Source organism: Melanostigma gelatinosum (assembly GCF_949748355.1).
Source record: "Melanostigma gelatinosum genome assembly, chromosome: 23".
NCBI lineage: Eukaryota > Metazoa > Chordata > Actinopteri > Perciformes > Zoarcidae > Melanostigma > Melanostigma gelatinosum.
This window is the reverse complement of record NC_136656.1, coordinates 15950355-15962322: the sequence shown is the minus strand read 5'-3', so window position 1 is coordinate 15962322 and position 11968 is coordinate 15950355.

The window sequence follows — 11968 nt, the reverse complement described above, 5'->3', positions numbered from 1 at the left end:
TGAAGGAAAGCCCACTGACCTACTGCAAAACTTGTTTCAGAGCCACACAGACAAAGTGAGGCAACACGTCTAACACGGCAAAGCACCTTTCAGACAGACACCCCCAACTTTTTAAAGAGTTCAAAGAACTACGGGTAAGCAAATGTGATTATAAACATGAACACCCCCAAGCTCACCCATAGACAGCTAACACGAGTAGCCTGAGCCTAGTTTGACAACAAGCCTATATGATCATGAGGTCACAATGCACATAGACGTGCACTAAATGAAACACAATTCATGCAAAATGGCGCCATGCTGGTGGAGCCTGAGGGTGGATCTTCAGCTAATTATTTAAATTTTTAGTAAAGGAAAAATAATTATTCCATGAATTAAGATAAAATATGAAGTGAAAATATCAAACTCACTATGCAAGTAAATGAAGCATTGTTTACCCACCCACTCCCACAGACAGTCAGACAGATGCCAGCAGAGCAGCAGCAATCATGGCACCATGTAGTTTTCATTAATATCTTGCTGTAGGCTAATACTAATATATTAATGCCATTTGTTAAGTGTTCAAAAAGCTGGGCAGGAACAAGCTGGTAAAAAAGTATCGTAAGTATCTGTATCGTGATACTTATGGCAGGTATCGTATCAAAGTCATAATTTTGGTATCGTGACAACCCTAGTCTATAGTAGAGAGTTGTGCTGTGATGGAAAGTGTTTAGGTGTCGGTTGGTTCTGGTCCTGATGGAGCAGAAGCTGATGGAGCTTTCTGAAGAGGTAGCGAGCCGGTTGTGATTGGTCAACCAGTATCCTACCGGCCGGCTTTCTGCACCTGTTCACAGGATGTTCTCCAATCTGCGTTTGTTCTATTGTCAAGTTCCTCAGCGGACTGGTTATCAACTCAGACCAGAAGAAGACCAACAAACTAATATAACAGAGGACATTACCCACACAGTAGAAACATTACATTTATGCACCAGGTAAAGGGGACGGGGTTAGGTGATGCAGAAGAGGTAAGAATTACAATGGAGAAAGGAAAGCAAAATAATAGAAGAAGAATGTAGAGTTGTGAACCTTTCAAAATGTTTTGTGTGTGCTCTCAAGACCATAATTATATGAAGTTGTGAATGTTATAATTTATTTTTAATCCACGATATGAAGAGACCCATTTGTCTTTGGTTGGTTGTTAAATGCCTTAATGTGGGTTTTTCTAGCAACGAATGACAAATATCTGTTGTGGATTGAAGGTCAACCTAGAGCTTTGTGTTTGTGTCTTGCATGTGGACAGAAGACAGAGCCGTGGACATCAGACCCCTGCTGCCCACACAGGTGGCCAACCAGCCTGCACAGACCGCTGCTCTCTGCTATAGAGGTGACTGATTGAACACTTGGGAGGACCACCACCTGGATCCGGATGGGAGCGCTGGGCCTTCTGGACGAGAGACTCAACTCCCCATGTGACAGCGGCCAACATGCAGGAGGGGGGAAGAATGGGTTCAGGCTTTAAGGGGGTTCTTTCAGTGGTGGACTGCAGAGAGAGAGCATCTGGCTTGATGTTGTGTGAACCAGGCCGGTAGGTGAGTGTAAAATTGAACCTTTCCAGGAACAACGCCCACCGAGCCTGTCGGGAGTTTAGTCTCTTGGCAGAGCGGAGGTAAGAGAGATTCTTATGGTCTGTCCAAACGATGAATGATTGTTCAGCTCCCTCCAACCAGTGCCTCCACTCCTCGAGTGCAAGAACTACTGCCAATAGTTTGCGGTTTCCAACATCATAGTTGCGCTCTGCAGGGGTCAGGCGCCGGGGAAAAAAAGCGCAGGGGTGCATCTTCTGATCCTGGGGAGACCGCTGGGAGAGGACGGCCCCCACTCCAGAATCTGAGGCATCCACCTCTACAACGAACTGCAGAGAGGGATCAGGATGAATTTGTACCGGGGCTGTAGTAAACAGCTGTTTGAGGGAGGCGAAGGCAGCGTCAGTCTCTAGAGTCCTTGTAAATGGAATGGCATTGGAGGTGAGTTGCGTGAGGGGGGTAGCCACCCTGCTGTAATTGCAGATAAACCGTCGGTAAAAGTTGGCGAACCGCTGCAACTGTTTCCGAGTGGTGGGAGTAGGCCACTCTGTCACTGCCTGAACCTTTGCTGCATCCGCCCTCACCTGCCCCGGCTGGATGATGAATCCAAGGAAACTCACTGTGGTGACATGGAATTCACATTTCTCCTCTTTTACAAAAAGCTTGTTCTCCAGTCGTCGCTGTAGCACTAGACTGACATGCTTGATGTGTTCCTCCATGTTCCGGGAGAAGATGAGGATGTCATATCAATGTAGACCAAAACGAAGCGGTTGAGCATGTCACGGAGGACATCGTTCACCATGGCCTGGAACACTGCCGGGGTGTTGGTGAGGCCGAAAGGCATGACCCGATACTCGAGGGGATGGCCTAGAGGGGTGTTGAAAACGGTCTTCCATTCATCTCCCTCCCGGATCCGAATGAGGTGGTAGGCATTGCGGAGGTCCAGTTTGGAGAAGATGGTGGCTTTGGATGTACTTCTCCATAGCCTCTCTTTCAGGACGGGAGATCTTGAAAAGGCAGCTGGAGGGCAAAGGGGATGCCAGGAAGCAGGTTGATGGCATAGTCATTGGGCCTATGTGGGGGCAGTGTTGGGGCTCGCTGCTTGCTGAATACCTCCCCTAAGTTGTGGTAGGTGGGTGGCACTAATGTGAGGTCAGGGGGCTCAATAGTGGGTGTTGCAATTATGTTAGTGGGAGCTGAGGCTAATTGGAGACTGAGAGTGGCAAAATGTGCTCCAACTAACTACAGCCCCTGTGGACCAATCAATGTGAGGGTTGTGACGCTTCAGCCAAGGTTGGCCGAGGACCACTGGAACATGTGGTGAGGAAATTATGAGTAGTTCAACTGACTCATGGTGATTACCGGACAGATGAAGACTTAGGGGAGCTGTGTGGTGAGTGATGTGAACCAGGGGTTGTCCATCCAGGGCGTAGACTAGCCTGGCGTTGGCGCTTCGATAAAGGGAGGCGGACGCGTCCCAACTGCATCGGTTCCTCGATGAAAAGCGGTGGTCGAACGCTGAGGGGCGGTCTGGAGGCCGTCTGACTGTCTGCTCTAACCTGGGGAGCTGCCTGAGGTTGACTGTAAGAGGTGGAGGATGGTCTGCAGCTGGTGCGCTCTCTACGGAGACAGTTATCTAGGCGGATAGACAGGGAAATTAGGGAGTCTAAGCTGTCTGTCTCTTCTCTCGTCGCTAGCTCATCCCTGATATTCTCAGCTAACCCGTAGACGAAAACACTCTGCAAGGAAATCTCCTCCCACCCACTCTCTGTAGCTAGGATTCTAAAATCCACCGCATATTCTGCAACTGTTCCGGCGCCCTGACGAAGAAAGAGGAGTCTGCTGGATGCTGCTCTACCCTGAACGGGATGGTCAAAAACCTAATTTCTGCTACAAATACAGTGTATAAATTACAGATTGGGGGACTCCCTCTCCCATAAGGCGGTGGCCCACTGGGCAGCTTTGCCCGTGAGTAAACTGGTGATAAAGGCAATACGTGACCTATCAGGAGCGTAGGTGGCTGGCTGCTGCTGGAATACCAGGGAACATTGCAGGAGGAACCGCCCACAGGCTCCCAGATCTCCGGCGTAGGGTTCCGGTGTCGGAATGAACGGCTCACAGGCACGCGGAGCTGGAAAGACTGGAGCCGAGTGGGCTGGGGGTGGCACAGGTGGATCCGCCGTGGGAGCAGCGGAAACGCTGGGGGCAGAGAGGTGAGTCCGTGACCTGATCCATTTGGCCGCTGAGTTGAGACACGCTGGTGGAAAGGGCTCGTAGAGTCTGCATTACTTCCCGGAGAATTGTCTCATGCTGGTCGATCAGAGTGCCCTGGGAGGCCAGTGCTTGACGGAGGAGGTTCAGGTCCGCTGGGTCCATGATGGCCAGATTGTTCCGTTACGGTCGGTTTATTCTGGACCCAAACGGAGACACCGTTGTATTATTGACTGTGCCACGTTGCAACAAATAACAGACTAACACTTCTAAACCTTTCCAGCTGTCTGGTCAGTCTGTACTGCCACACATTTACTGCTATTCTTCATTATTCTCTACATTTCACTTTATTTATATTTTATATTTATATTTTACTTTATCTTATATTTTCTGTAAATTTAATTTGTTTCTACTTTGCATTGTTGATTGTTGTTAAATGTTACGCACCTCCCGTCATGTCAAATTCCTTGTATGTTCAACATTAAAGTGACAACATTAAAGTGACAAGAATCAAAACCACAATCAACACAAGTCTTTGTACAGACAAAGAAACGTGTTTTTTCACATACCTGTTGGTAAAAGGCTGCGATGCTCAATTGCTAGCACATCTCTCAATAACATAACATAAGAAACATACCTTTCAGTCTGTTCCTGTGAAGCTTCCAAAACTACATGTTGACCACAATGGGGCACTAACCACAGGATGACAGTGACACTACTAGCAGCGTCAGGGTTAGGTGATTGAACAGCTTCAGGGAATCACTGCAGCATCTGTGAACGTTGCTCTGCAACATATTTGTTGTTCATTTCCAACTCCAACATACCGGCCCCCGTCACAAACTCTGATGATCAAGCAGGGATTTGAGAACCTAATGCAGATCTGCATGTAGTCTAATGAGTTTCATAGTTTAATATATATTTAATGAGGAGGAACCACTGCTTTAAATTACAACCTCCTTCAAGGACAAAAAGGAGCTGGAAAACTGAAAAGGAAGGAAGACAGAGCAGATAAACCGAAGTGAAGTGTGGACAAGAGCCGCCTCACCGCATTACGCCGGGTTTGAGTATGACAGTGAGCAGGCTGCCTTTGAGGCCATTGAGACATGCGTTACATACTTCTACTTTAGTTTGAGTGAGTCCCAGCTGAAGGTGATCGCTGGCAGTCTGGGATGGACGACGTAATGTTCTTTAGGATTGTCACTAGCCGTGTTTCCTTCAGTGTATTTACATGCACATTTTGAAGTATCATTAGAAAAGTTGTATGGAAACGGGAAAATTCAATAAAACATTAAATTGCGTGAAAGGTTTTTACTCTAAATAAATTGTGACGTAGCGAACCTTTGACTCACATGACTGATCAGCTGTGTCCTTTGACTCGATTAGTGCTGGGCAATGATTAAAATATTTAATCGCGATTAATCGCATGGATTTTTTGCGATTAATCGCATTGTTATGGCAAAGTTCAATAATGAATTCAAAAGTAGTGTATTGCGCACTTCTATTTTAAAAGTACTGCTATATGAACAAAAGGGCAATAACATTTGATTCACGAGATGCAGGTAGCATGTTTCATACTTAATGTGAATATAATTCATACTTTCTTGGCATCTTATTCTGAAAACCGGATGTTCATCTGAAGAAACCGGATGTTGTCTCACGTTAATCTTTCCGCTAACTTTCAAAGTCCTTCACTCGCTCCCGATCTGTGCCGTTTAAATGCGTTTACGGTGAATGTCAGCATGTAGGTGCACTAACATGTAACGGAGTTGTATCCCAAACCGGACAGTTTTTAGCTAATGTTTCAATACAATTCACTTACAATGTTGATAAAAATGATCGTGTAATGTTTTCAGTTGATTTAATGGTGTTAAACTGAAGTTAAACTTCGTACCTTTCAAACGAAATATTGTTGTAATTATTACAGTTAGCTTTGCCTTTACCAGAGTCGTTAAAACGATGCTAACACCGGTGAATTAGCCGTGCACTGCTCTTGGCCTAATCCGTACGGACTTCTATCCTCGTTGTAAACACTGGCTGCTGCTGGTTTTTCGGGGATATTCGCTTGTTCCAGGGTCGCAAAAATGACCATCAATGCTGTCAACACATCCGGGACCATAGTTCTGTCCTTCACAATAAGATATCACGCTTCAACAACTCCAAATGATGCAATAAAAGCTCCTTAATTTCTGTTTGAGCTGTTTTAGCGTCGCCCGAGCGTTCTTTCTGCTTTCTCTCATCAAAGTCACTTTCCTATAGTATTTAGACATATAAACGTCCATATATATTCATGAAATTTGACACGTAGATTATTTGATATGTATGAATTAATATTATTTACGTTTGGTTGGCGATCGCCGAAGAAAATGACAGCGTAATGACCGGAAAGGGCGTCACGACGGAATCGTTCGAGACAGGCTAATAGCAGCTAGCGCCGACCGAGGCAGGCCATCGTTACGTTAAGTGTCTGCTGTGTTGACCACGGAGATCTGAGTGTCTGCTGACTTTACCGCAGCGATGTCCAGTAGTCTCCAGGGAGAGCAGCAGCTGCTGCAGCCTCTCTCTTTACTTCTGCCCCCCCCTCGACCATAAGCGGAAGTCGCTTTTTCTCTACGGCACCCGTGAAGGGACATATCATCTCCAATACAAAACGATAAACATGAGACAGTCTGTTGCTATACTAATAAATGAAAAATACTTACCTGTTTTTTTTGTGTTTTCTTGTTGTTTTTTTTAATTATGTGGTGAAGTGTGTGTGCTAGGTGAAAGCTAAAGGCGAAGGCTTGGGGGCCTTTTGGCTCCGCTAGTAAGGTTTGGTCACTCCCTGTGTGTGGAAGCACAGCTGCAGCCGCTCTGTGATCGATGCTAATAAAACAGCTGATTGCTTTTAAATACCAATGCTGGCTTGAATGGCTTTCACCACAGCAGTGTAATGCCTTGTGGACAGAACTTTTACGCTATTGCTCAATGAAGCTTAAATACGACTACACATTTTCATTATCTCCAAACATTTGTGAAATAGGAATTCAATATTTTGGAAACGCAAGGCATTTTTATCAACAAGCCTCTGGTGGAAAGCACTTCTGCTACCTATAACATCCCACAGGCCCCGTGTCTGCTGTTCCCCCTCAAGCCTTTTATATTCTTTATAGCTGTACTCGGCAATCAGACACGTCTGCCCACTCGTCAAGGTCCACTGATTGCATCAGTACAGTATTCAGTCCTCATACACAGCCAGGGGCGGACTGGCCATCGGGGATACCGGGGGAATCCCCGGTAGGCCGACGGGGTTTGGGCCGGTCTCTGACATCGCCGGCCCCGACTATATTATATGCTTCACAGAACACGTTCAATTGACTCTAATACCGAAAGTCAATAATCAGTGAAAACTGCATCAACAGTATAAACTGACATTATACTACTAATCGCGATCTGAGGACGCCATAGCACGGCTGGACACTACGGTGCTTTTAAAAACTTTTCTCCATAACCGCGGTCTGCGCCGTGCGCTCGTGCCGGGCGACGGTCGGGGCGGGGCCGCGGAGGTGCGAATGTCCGCCGTAGACCGGCGAAATACAGGGGCGGCTCGACTGTCACGCGTCCATGAATCGAGGACTTCTTACTGGAACTGAAACGATGTACTGGGATTCAATTCTTTGTCAACAAAGAATTTGGTAAGTGACAAACTGCGTTTGTTTTTTTACATCCGCAGTAACGTTTTTATGAATAATATTTGATGGCTCGTGCTCTTGTGTGGTGGAATGCGTGGATCCGCTGCAGGTCTGCTGGATTGATGTGCTTTGTTGTCATATGAATATATGTGACTGGTTCTTATGACTTTGTGGCTGTCATTGTGTTAATTACGTTGATTTGACTATGCGAGTTACAAAGCGAGCTCAAACGTCTGGCACGACATGGGATAGGCTGAAGGCATCAGTATTTGAGGAGTACACAACCAAGACAACAGAAGCCGGGCCGGAGGATGCTGAAGATGAGGCTGAAGATGAGGCAGAGATGGTTTACAAAAAGTGCTCATCTTGCAAGGACTGTCCAATCTGTTGCTACCGAGTTCTGAAGCAGTACAACCTCCTGACAGATGCATACCACATCATAGGCCTTGCATACAGGTTCCTGATGACCCTCTCTGTCACACAGGTAGCATGCGAGCGAAGCTTTTCGACGCTGAAATATATCAAAAACAGGCTCAGGAGCTCGCTCTCTCAACAGCACCTGGAGGCTTTTATGTTAATGGCTACTCAGACAGATGTTTTGCAGATGCTGGACAGTGAGAAAATCATAGACAGTGTTGCAGAAAAGAGTGAGCTGCTGCAAAAACCGAGCATTGAGTGGGCCGGTCTGACAGTAACTCCCGGGCCACTTTTTCCCCCCAGTCCGCCCCTGTACACAGCCTTCACTTGCTGCCCTTTTCACAATAGCTAATAATGAGCCTCTGAGAGTCCTACAAGCCGTTAATCAGCCAGAGAGAATACTAGACCGGCTCGTGCTCTCATTTCTTAGTATATTTTCATATTACTCTTTTTTTTGTCATACACCAACACTTTCATTCTTCTGTATTGTAGTGTATATACTTTTAATCTTTTATACATATTCTATTTCTCTGCAGCATCCTGTTACTATATCTGTGTGTTTTCCCACTGTGCCACTGAAGTCGTATTTCTTTACATTTCCTACCTGCTCATTCTAAACTCCAAAGCTCCTCAAGCTGTACCTGCTGGCGTTAAAGGCACAGGAACCCAATGAGCGTTAGTTGTGTTGGTGGTCTATCAATCAGTCCTAGAAATGTCAAACTGCTGTTAATTGCTCATGTGTTGTTTCTTTAGCTAAACTTAAAGAGTTCACACTCAAAGCTTCATCAGGACTCATCACATCTGACTCGCATTAAGAACAAAACAGCACATTTCTATTCCAGTGCTGCTAACTACTCCTGATTGGTGGACAGAAGTACAGTCTTCAGTGACCAGAGCTCAGATAAAAAGACAAACATAGAATCTCTCAAGTGAAGAAACCGAAACTGTTGATTTGTTGGTTTTGCTGACTTTTCTCTGTTGTCAATACTGCTTATTGGTTCTTTTTGATGATTTTGTGAAAAAAAGAGAGGATTAAAGTCGTGGCTGCAGCCTCAGCCCAACAATCTACAAACTTACTTCTGAGGGTTTATTGAGTTTGTTCTCAGATTCTACTGGAGTCAAATGTAGCCACACTTTGGATCTTTGTCTTCTCTCTGCCATGATGTGAGTCTCAGGCTGTACTGAGCCTGTGTGTGTGTGTGTGTGACTCCGCCCCTCGTGCAAAGACACAGAGAGAGGAGGTTTGCAGCAGTGTTGTGTTTGCGTGGAGACCTCCCTCCGTAACCTCTGAAGTAGCGAGAGCAGATCTGTTAACTCTGGACCGCAGCAATACTCCGGGTATTCACTGCTGTTACCGGTTCCCCTTTAGACCCGGGTATAGAGGGGGGGGGGCATCACTAGTTATCCGTGTTTTGCAAGTTCACACTTTACAAAAGCTCAAACTTCCGTTCACACAGATTTAAAGATAGTAGTTTATGTTCATAGTACACTATTTAGAATTAGCTGAAACAAGGCACACGCTAAGTCAAATGTAGAACTGAGCTTGTTTTGTTATTGGTCTTGTTTTTACTGATGACCACCAGGGCATTTGTATTAGGATCAGCCCTAACCAGTCTCCTGTACTCTTGTGTCTTCTAGCTACAGACCCACCCCTGCATTACCCTCAGCAGCTCCAGCTCAACACGCAGCAGAATGCGGCGGCTGCTGGAGGCGGTCGCTGTCACGCTCCCCCCCCCTGTGCAGCTTCGTCCTCCTGCAGGTCGACGCTTTCCTGCTGATGGGAACTGGAGGCTCTCCGGTCAGTGTAGGTGCAGCACCGAGTCAGCAACGCTCTGCCTGCACGGAGCCTGTGGCAGTGTTGGACTGACTCTCTTCCTCTGTTGCTGACAGACTTTAACCCTTTGCCCCCTGACTACCTGCAGCCAAGGCAGCAGGTTTATGTTGGGGTCAGAGCCACCTGCTCACAGATGGACTTCAGTGCAGGTATGAAGCTTTCTATAGTATATATTCTATATCATTATAGTATTAGCTGAGGAGATGCCACGTAGACCTTCTCCCATTCATCTGTTGACTGAGGACGGATTCACGAAACTCACTTCAGTGGAAAGCGTAGCTTTGTTTTGACTGAAACATTTACATTGTTAATGGAGGAAATAATATTGAAGAGAAAAAGCTTTCATTGTAAAAGGCTGATATTATCTCAGCTCAAACTCCTTCAGAGCAGACCTATGTAAGGGAGATGAGTTTATCTCTGTCTCCCCCTCCACTGCAATAAGCACCTCCCCAAGACATCTGACATTACTGATATACAGAATACACTATATATATACATATATACATATATACATATATACATATAAATGCCAGAGAAATGTATTTGATTTTAAAATATATTTATTCATTACAACTAACATCATAAAATTATTCTTTGACTTTGAACAATGATGGAACTATACCTGAGTGACCCATCTTCTGGGGTGTCTTCTTAGCAACACATAAGCATAAAAAACAAAAACTGCTCCTTAATGTTATGTAGTATTGTTACTTACATCTTGCAAAATACATTTTTAATCTCAATGAGACTACCTGGTTAAATAAAGGTTTGTTTTTTATCAAACGTATTCGGTTCGTCATGCGCACCGAACCGTGAGCCTCGTACCGAACGGTTCAATATGAATACGCGTACCGTTATACCCCTAATATATACACAGACATATATATGTCATAGTGTTTCTTTCCAGGTGAAGGTTTCAGGTTCTATCATTTCCAAGCAGATGACCCCTGTATGAGGAGGAGGAGGACCCACCCGTACCCCCCTCAACTTCCCCGGGTGACACCCAGACAGCCTCCTATGGACGGTGTAAATAAAATATATTCATTCACTGTTAAATAATATGCGCTATACTTGTAAAGCTTATATTGCGGAGTTGTGAGGTCACTGTAAGTAGGTCAAAAACTCCGAATGGGGCATTCCGTCGCCCGTTCGCACGATAGAAACAGATACAGTGGCCCTGAAAGAAACACTTGCTTAAACCACCAGATTAGGGCGGAAACTGCCATCTTAGAGTAGGAGAAGAGTTCTCTTTATCTATTCACACAGAGACTTCGAAATAGTTTAGAACTGCACCCTTTTTCAGCACCTTAAGTGTTAACAATATGCTGTACATCAACATTTCACACACACTGACGTTCCAGAGAAGGCGGGTTCCGGACGTGAGCCATTGTGGGTGACGTTGCCCAGTACTCCATCAGGCCATTTGAATGCTAGAAACAAATCCGCCTCTGCTTTGAATTTGACCAATGGCTCCACAAGGAGAACCAGAAAGGACACGCCTGCGCACTCTGTATAAGCGCTCTTAGGTTTCACTTTTGCACCCTTTTCCTTTTTGCTAGGGTCCGTGCACGTTTAACTGCTGGACATAATACTTCTGTCACAAATAAATGTTATTGCTTGAATTGAGCTAAACGCCTCGATCTCAGTCTGTTCACTCGATCTTCATTCACAACAACGGTGAGCTGCAGACACAGAGAGCCATGACAGCAGGGACACGAGGAGTCTGGACTCAACGAGAGCGGAGAGACGTCCACAGACCAGGATCACTGGCGCTGCCGAGGACAGTTGTTAGGAAATAAAGCCGATAGGGGAAGGGAGGTGAAGTGATTTAAAGTGGCGGGCTGCTCCTGCATGTTGATGAGATCAGTCATTGAGGTTGTTGGAAGCACAGTGACACATGCGATACCTGCGTTAATGCACTGATCAGTGTTTCTACAGGTTCCCCAATCCCGTCTACTTTAGATTTGAGGTGAAAGGATGTTTTCATGGATGTTTATGACACAAGAATGGTGATAATAAAAGTGCATCCTATCATCTGTACACAGGGTGTCGCACTCTCCTCGTCTGTAGCCTCGGGCAGCTGTCAGCCCGCAGGCTAACCGCACAGTCAGCATCGGACCCAGAGCTGCTGTTCACCTCATGTTTACGAACTGACACATTTTATGAACTGAGGTGAATGGTTGAGAACCCACATTCATGATGAATGCACAACTGAAAACAATGTCAGCGGTGAGTGCTTGTTTCATGTTTCTGAATTATTTTTCTTGGTCATAACTAAA